This window comes from Etheostoma spectabile, chromosome 8 (assembly GCF_008692095.1).
Source record: "Etheostoma spectabile isolate EspeVRDwgs_2016 chromosome 8, UIUC_Espe_1.0, whole genome shotgun sequence".
Taxonomy (NCBI): domain Eukaryota; kingdom Metazoa; phylum Chordata; class Actinopteri; order Perciformes; family Percidae; genus Etheostoma; species Etheostoma spectabile.
The window spans coordinates 2,162,752-2,170,475 of record NC_045740.1 but is presented as its reverse complement, the minus strand read 5'-3'; the positions used below and the strand labels follow the sequence as shown (position 1 = coordinate 2,170,475).

General features: G+C 39.1%; 1 long non-coding RNA gene across 1 annotated transcript; it reads left to right on the top strand.

The window, feature by feature from the left end:
* Positions 1-272: 272 nt before the first annotated feature.
* On the top strand, positions 273-5,825 carry LOC116694011 (uncharacterized). Its single transcript, XR_004333054.1, has 2 exons — positions 273-804; positions 4,945-5,825. It is a non-coding gene; the product is annotated as an uncharacterized LOC116694011 (long non-coding RNA).
* The last annotated feature ends 1,899 nt before the right edge of the window (positions 5,826-7,724 follow it).

The window sequence follows — 7,724 nt, the reverse complement described above, 5'->3', positions numbered from 1 at the left end:
ACCCTCCTCCTTGCCCCAGCTCTGTCACAAAGCGAGCTGAACGCTGCAGCTGAACCCTTGCAGCTATTTTGGCACAAAGTCAAAAGGCTGATAAGGATTTTTGGGTGAGACTTCACTGCTTTTCCTCGAGGAAAAACAGCTGCCACTTGGCTGGTAAATGCATTCAACTGTTCGGACAACATTTCGAGAAACCCCCCCAGAGACACTGATTTGTCTTGTTTAAAATAGAGGAGGAATAAAACAGAAGATAAGATTGTCTTGATAATTTGTCCTTACCGAATCCATGCACGGATTTACATGAAGCGTAAGCAAGCCAAATAGTTAACCAGAGAGAGAGAGAGAGACCAAAACAGCATGGCTGTTTCCACCATCTTAGATTGTATTGATTATTCTTCGCTGTAACGTCTGTCTCTCTCACACACTCACGGTAGCCCTCTTTCTCTCCCTTTCTGTCTGTCCCTCCCTCCCTCTTTCTGCCTCTGTTCTGCCATCTTCTCTACTCGGCGATCAGCATTTGGCTTTTTCCATTTGTGGCAGATTACTGTAACGCTATTGTACAACAACTTCCTGCCTCTTTTGGCTCTGGTTCTACAAACTGCAAAAGCAGAGCTTGTGGCTTCAACTTTTTCCCCTCGACCTTTAACTAAAGGAGCTCTATAAGGAAAGAAAATGAGGAAGGAGATATGTAAACTGTGTCGGTGGCTGAGGAACTATTTTCATTGCATTTCTGCTTTATAAACTGCTGAGAAATAAAGAGGGCAAGAGGGGACTACATGCCTAGCAGAGACAATAAGAGAAACAAAGGTGGGGGTTTAACTTTTCTTACTTTTACTCTGTGAAAACTTTGTTGGTTTTGTTCGAGGGCACTGCGTTATTACTGTAGAGAGCTTGCGCAAATGTATCTAATATGGCTGCTACCGCTTCAGGCTGCACAGTTTCTGAGGACTGCTTTCATAGCCCGGCCACCACCCCGTTCCTCGCCGGCTCTCTTCCTCCCTACAGCAGCACAGAGACTGGATTCTCCACAAAAAACTATTCTCCCCTCTGCATTTCTTTTTGCTCCACAGGTTTCAATACAAACACAGGCTAAACACAGGCGGTCTGCAAATAGAAAATGCTAGCATTATTGACACTAATTTGAATCAGACAAGGTTGGACTGCAATTTTTTTTGTTCTCGGTTTTCTCTCCTTCCCTAAATGAGATATGAGCTTGGTTCAGGCATCTACATGGGCATGAGCTATAGAAAGAGTCCAGCTCTACGTCACATCTCGCCATGCGTTTTAACCAATTGAGAAACCCATGACTTCATTATGGATTCAATGTATAAATCTGTAATCTGTATATGTTCAGAGACCATATTTGGGAATAATGTAGATTATAAAATAGAATAGGTTAGAGGTCCAATAATTAAACATAGCTGTTTTAGAAAGGCAGGCTTTGTGTTTTTATGCTTAGTGGGCAATACTGCACTTTGCATGGCATAGTTCACATGAGGATACAATCTTAGTTTTGGGTCACCTCCCAGCTACCACCACTGTGCTCCTCAACATCGCTCCTCTGTTGCATTTCAAAATAATTGATCCATTTTCAATTTTAAAGTCAAAATTTACAATAATTTAGCAGCTACGACTGGTTAATTAAATCTGTTTTCGGATTAAATGCATGTGAAGTGCAAACCTTTACTGAATTTACTTACATTTTTTTAGATGAAATAAGCTCAACATTTTATATGACACCCCACTTTAACTGCTCTTTGATGTACTTACCTTTGAGAAGAGTGAAGCAACAGATTTTCATCTGCAGTACATTTCTGCAACATCTGTGTGATACAAAAACAGTCATTCAGGTCAATTGATAATACGATGTGAAACAAAATGGCAGACGGCGCCATGTTACGGACCCTGCTCGACATCATTCGACTCTGATTTTGAGACACAAAAAATTGCAAATCTTTTGATATTATGTTAAAATGTCTTGTATCTTACAAAAAGCACACAGCAAACTTATAAAGATTATTACATAGTGGAATAAATATGTTTAAAAATTATGGTTATCAGGGCAATGAATGAACTTCCAGTCTCACACTGATTAAGCTCTTGGCCTTAATGAGTGCTGTGGTCTGCTGCAGTCAGGAGAACACAATAAACACATATTTAAGTGTCAGTCAAGGACAATCACTCTATTACAGAAAGTACAGATAAGGGGACGGGACAAGGACACATTATAACAACGTTTTTCTATAGCTTTCTTTCTACGGCCACAGGAAACAGTGAGGCAAGCTGGAGAAATTACAAATTGCTGTGGGCAGGGGATCTGCAAAGAAACTATATTTGCAATTAGTAATTTGCACATATCAAGGAGGCATTAGGTGGTAAGGTGGGGAGGGGGGGTGGGGTTCTGTGCTAGGTCAGCAACCACCAATACATCAACATACTAGACATGATATGTGGCACAAAAAAACATATATATTCTAAATTATTCAAGGTGATAAAAGCTAACCACAAAAGTATCCCAGTGCTTTGAGGGAAGACTTTATATCTTTATGTTCTCCAGGAGCAGAAGCAGAGTCTATGAGGTGGTCTTGCTTAAGCCCCGCACGTGTCTAAACAACTTCTCTATTACACCCGAGACCTTTGAGGGCACTCCCCATCGAGCGGGGAACAAAGGCCATGACCCCTAGGTCAAAAGCGTTACACGGAAGGCCAAGCGAGCCCATTGAATGCTGCACTGCTGTTTGCTTTAAGAAGGTAAAGATTACTAAACATTAACTAATGCCGATTAGGGGGTTATCCCTCATGGGACCGAGGTCCCACGGCTGCACATCAGTCTTTAACATAAACTGGCCTTGACCTCAGACATACACACCAACACACACACACACACACACACACACACACACACACACATACACACACACACACCTTGCAAAAAACAATTGTTTTCTGGACCAACATGGATAAATGATAGTGTTATCACTGCACGGTATCTTCAGTGTTAATGCAGTCCTTTACGTAAGACATTTGACCTGCCTTAGCAGACTGTGCATCATCTGTGTATCTGGAAATAATCTGCGTAATATTTCCAATAAGTAGCCCCTCCTAATTAAACATGATCAATCAGGGCAATTTGATTTCAAGGCCTCAGGCGTTTAAGCATGTGTTCTACCGAAGTTCATAAAATGGGAGCATGTGCAATAAAGTTCTCATCACAAAATGGTGGACACAAGACATGCGCAGTATTGATGTTCCAGATGATCATATGAAGAAAAGCAAGAAAGGGACTACTTCTTCACAAACTCCCTCTGCCATGATGCTGTTCAAACATTACTTTTGGATCAGCAGAGAGGTAAAAGTAAAATGCCGTGCTGAGCTTACTTAACCCTACCTGTCCAGAAAGAGCAAGCCAATAACACTTTATAATGAGACATAATTCCCCCTCATCATCTTCGAAATTACTGCGTGTGATCAGATCATTTGCAAATAAAATGAAATAAAATAAAATAGCATGGGGATATTAACTTAAGGTAATCAGAACAAAAAACAATTAGTGTCTTTTCCAAAGGGCAAGTCCATGCTTGTGCAAGAAATGTAAAATAAAAAGGTAATTACATAACGTTTTTTCAAAACTTGTCTTGTCTGTAAAATTTGTATTACAATTGAGCACTTGTTTAAAAATATGCAATTCAATAGTGGAATGTATTGTGGACATTTTAAAAATGATATATTACAAAATGAATGAGCCATTATTTAATTTATCTCATAAATTTAGATTAATTTTGAATTACTGTTAGGTTACAGTAAAACGCTGATTAAGACAACACACTTCTGTCTGTTTGCTTTTGTCTGCTGCTTATTCTGTAATAAAAAGACAGTCAATGTTACATTATAATTTAAGAGGAGTATGTAATTGTAAAAGAAATTATGAACAAATGTGAAATATTTGAGTTAATTTAACATCTAAAATATACATATTCTTTTTTCTTCATGCATGCTTCCTTTGTAACGTATAAGAGGGAATTTATTATCACAAAATAATCAGTTCAAGTAGACAGATTTTGTTTGGGCAAATATTCAATAATGTATGAAATGTGTGGGTTTGTATAATGTATAAAAGCCATCTATTTTTACAAATCATTTTACTTTTGTTTCTGAAAAAAATGATTACACTGCAACACATATCTAACCTATATACATTCAATCTCCCCAAATCATGTGGTCTAATAAGCTATACTTTGTCGGTTCCCTGGGCAGAGATAGCACACACTTTAAAACTCCAAAAATAGGAATTATGGAAATTTGTGCTTCACAAATGGGTGTTAAAATTTGTCAAAGTTTGCTATCATATCAATATAGTAGAAAACTGTTTTTAGCCACAGCAGACTATATAAACAAGTATGCAAAGATAAACTTCGGACCAAATTACATGTTTGCATCTGGAAAAATAACCATTAGCATTCTGATTTGTATTTACATTAATACAGTTTATTTTAATGACTATAAATCTAATAATTGAACGCGATACTTCTTTCCCTGGAAGTAGATCTGATTATTTGGTGGCACATTTCAATCACTTGATTGCCTGTAAATGCATGAATTGTTGCATTTTATTTTATTATTAGATTTTAGTTCATTTGATTTTAACAGAAAATTGTTCCTATGTGCCCTGTTGCACTCTTCTAATCTCAAATTGCAAAGCAGAGCAAGGATTTCCTTTTTGAATTCAGTTAGCTTTTAGTCTGCTGCTGTCCTTTTTAACAAATCAAACATTGAAAATATCAAGACATCTTAATTCATGGTATGAGCCGTGTTTTGCATAAATTTAAAAGACATTTTCTACAGAACTACATTTGAAGAAAGGTAATGCACACTGCTTCAATTCATCCTAACAAGAAAGAAAAGTTGTTTTTTAAAGAAGAAATTAACTCACCTTGCTGTGTGTCACAGGATTCAAAAAGAAGAAGAAGAGGAAGAGAGACAGAGAGAGAAAAGGAGCAAGGGAAAGTTCCTCCTGGGAACAAGCTGGAAATTATGGACCGATATCAGACCTCAGAGTGGACAACCTATCCAAAGAGGGACGCGCCCTAACTGTAACTAACAACTACTTCTGGCAGCCCTTCAACAGCCAAACATATTGTCCTGGATCAGGGCAGCTTTCCTATGGCAGCATCGAACTAGGGCAGCTAAGGCAAGAAATCATTTCAAACTGCAGTATCAATATTTGGCATTGAAAGTAAATAAATGTATTTCCCAATAAGGTAGTTTTAATTGTAAACGACGATACCTTCAATTTTATGGAGATTTTATGCATCATATTTGAACATGTTAAGGTGATTCAGACTAAGACAGATTAAACATTTCTTCACCTTGAGCCACCTGAGACAAAATGGGAATATGTGTGAATAATGTGATGTTACGAGACCATAATGTACCTCTGATACATGGTACACCAATTTAACCATATATGAGTCTGAAGATCTACATTTTCAGTTGCCACTATTTGACATAAACAGAAGCAAGCACAAATATGTTTTGCATTAACATGTGAGATGACATTAATTATAATATAAAATAATGATATTTAAATATACTAAAATGTACTTCAGATTAATTGAAAAATCCATTTAAAAGTTATTTATTAATTGTAATACCCATGTCATTATAATCATTATGAGGTAATATATCATTTCATCAACACTAATGATGGGTATTAAGTGGTGTTACCCAAACTGCACTGTAAAAACAATGATCTAAGGCACTACATTACCTGAGCTACCGTGACAAATTCTCAAAAGTCAATGAGGCACAATAATAAAAAGCTAATTCTCCTTTTCTGTCCACTTGATTACTGTGCCGGGCTTCTACATACCTGAACTCTCCCTTCGCGGTTTTACCCTGAGGGCTGCTAATACCTACTTTAGACAGCCTTGGCCATTTTGTTTTATTATTCCTCAACACTAAGCCAGGAGTACACAGGCCTGGCATTTTCGGGGCCACGTCACAACGCCTGTGTCTGCACTGCAGGGCTGCAATGAGTCCAACAGTCAAGGCATACACACTCAGCGGTTCACTCCCTCAACAAACACTTCATGTGCACTGTTTTGTTATCACTCTCTCTAGCATCCTTGCTCTACTGACAATAAAAAATGCACCTAATGTGCTTTATCCATTTCATGAAGATGCTCTCCTCCAGGTGTCTTCTCCAACACAGCCACTAAACCTTCACCCACTGAATCACTTGTTCTCTCTTCTGATTGCCATTGGTAAGTTAGCTCAGTCACAAAAGGATACAGTAGATACTCCCAAATGAATTTAGCAATGCCATTTAACGAGCTTGATAACCATCTAACTGTATCTATAAAACAAGATGTGGTATTTTTTAAAAGGGGACACAGTGCTGATATTGAAAGTGACAAGGATAAAAACACTGATTAAGAAAATTCTACTTGAGCTGGCAGCTGCAATTGATGTGCACAAAGATAACAGAGGGATATTTATCAAAAACAGCACTTTATAGGACGTAGAGCAGCGTAAACAGAGGTTTTATTACTCTGAAGGCTAATTTGGCCAACTTAGTGGCTCTTTCAATTCCAGTAAAATATTATTTCTAAAAGAAGCAAATGCCAAATTGGTTTTCTTTTAAAGCGACACTCTATATTTCTAAATGTGTACATTGTACATATGTGGGCAAAGGTGTGAACAGCACGCGGGAAACTGTGATATGACAGCCACTGACCCCTCATACCAGCTTAGAGAGGCAGAGGGTCATTCAGAGGACATGGCGGTGGAGGGAGAAGTCAATCTTATCCTTCCGTTCCGCCACAGGCCTGTGTGCAGCGACAGCAAGATGAGCTACACGGCTTTCCAAAATCCACACTCGTTTGGCTGGGAGCAAGGCATCAGGGCTGTGTGTATTTCAAAGGAAACGCTGAGGAAAGCGTTTTTTGTGAAGGCAACTGTGCACTTGACAGTGTGTATTAGCCTGCCTCTGTGTCTTCGCTCCGTTCCTACCCTTACGCAATATACAGTACCTCAACACCAATGTATGTAATTTTTAGTTGCCAAAGTGGCATGCTGCCCATTTGTCTTGGTGGAGAGTCCTACCTTGTCTCATCTTAATATGCTTCTCATGTGCACAAACATTTTTTTGTCATTATCTTGGCACATTGCGAACACCTGCCAAGCAGTGTAGGCACAAGAGGTTAAAAGGCAAGAGACAACAAAATGAGAGCGAGAGGAAGCATCAGCTCTCGGGCTGCTGTCAATTGAGCCTGTGCCTCTGTAATGGCAGGGTGGGGGGGATGATTACCTGGCACAGAACCAACCACTAATGCCCCTTAAATGCCAGAGACTGCAGCATAAAGGAAGGGAGACAGCAAAAACAAGAGTACATTCATATTTCAATATGGCAGATGCTGTAATGTGTTGATGCCTCACACTGAGTGCTCACAAGGACACCATGAGAACAGTGACATGAAAAATGGGAAGTGAAAAAGAGGGAAAAAGCAGCAGTGATGGAAGCAGCCTCATTTGATTGCTGTCTCTATTCGATTCAACAAAGTTGAGTCTCTCTCTCTTTCTCTCTCTGGGTGGGGGTCGGTGTTGAGTCTGGTTTTGGGGGTAGGGTTGGATTGCTGGAGAGAGTGATCTTTTTTTTCCAGCGGGGTGAAAGGCGGACGGTCATGTGTGCAGAGCTCATGACAAAAGGCCCTTTTATGTGCAGCATA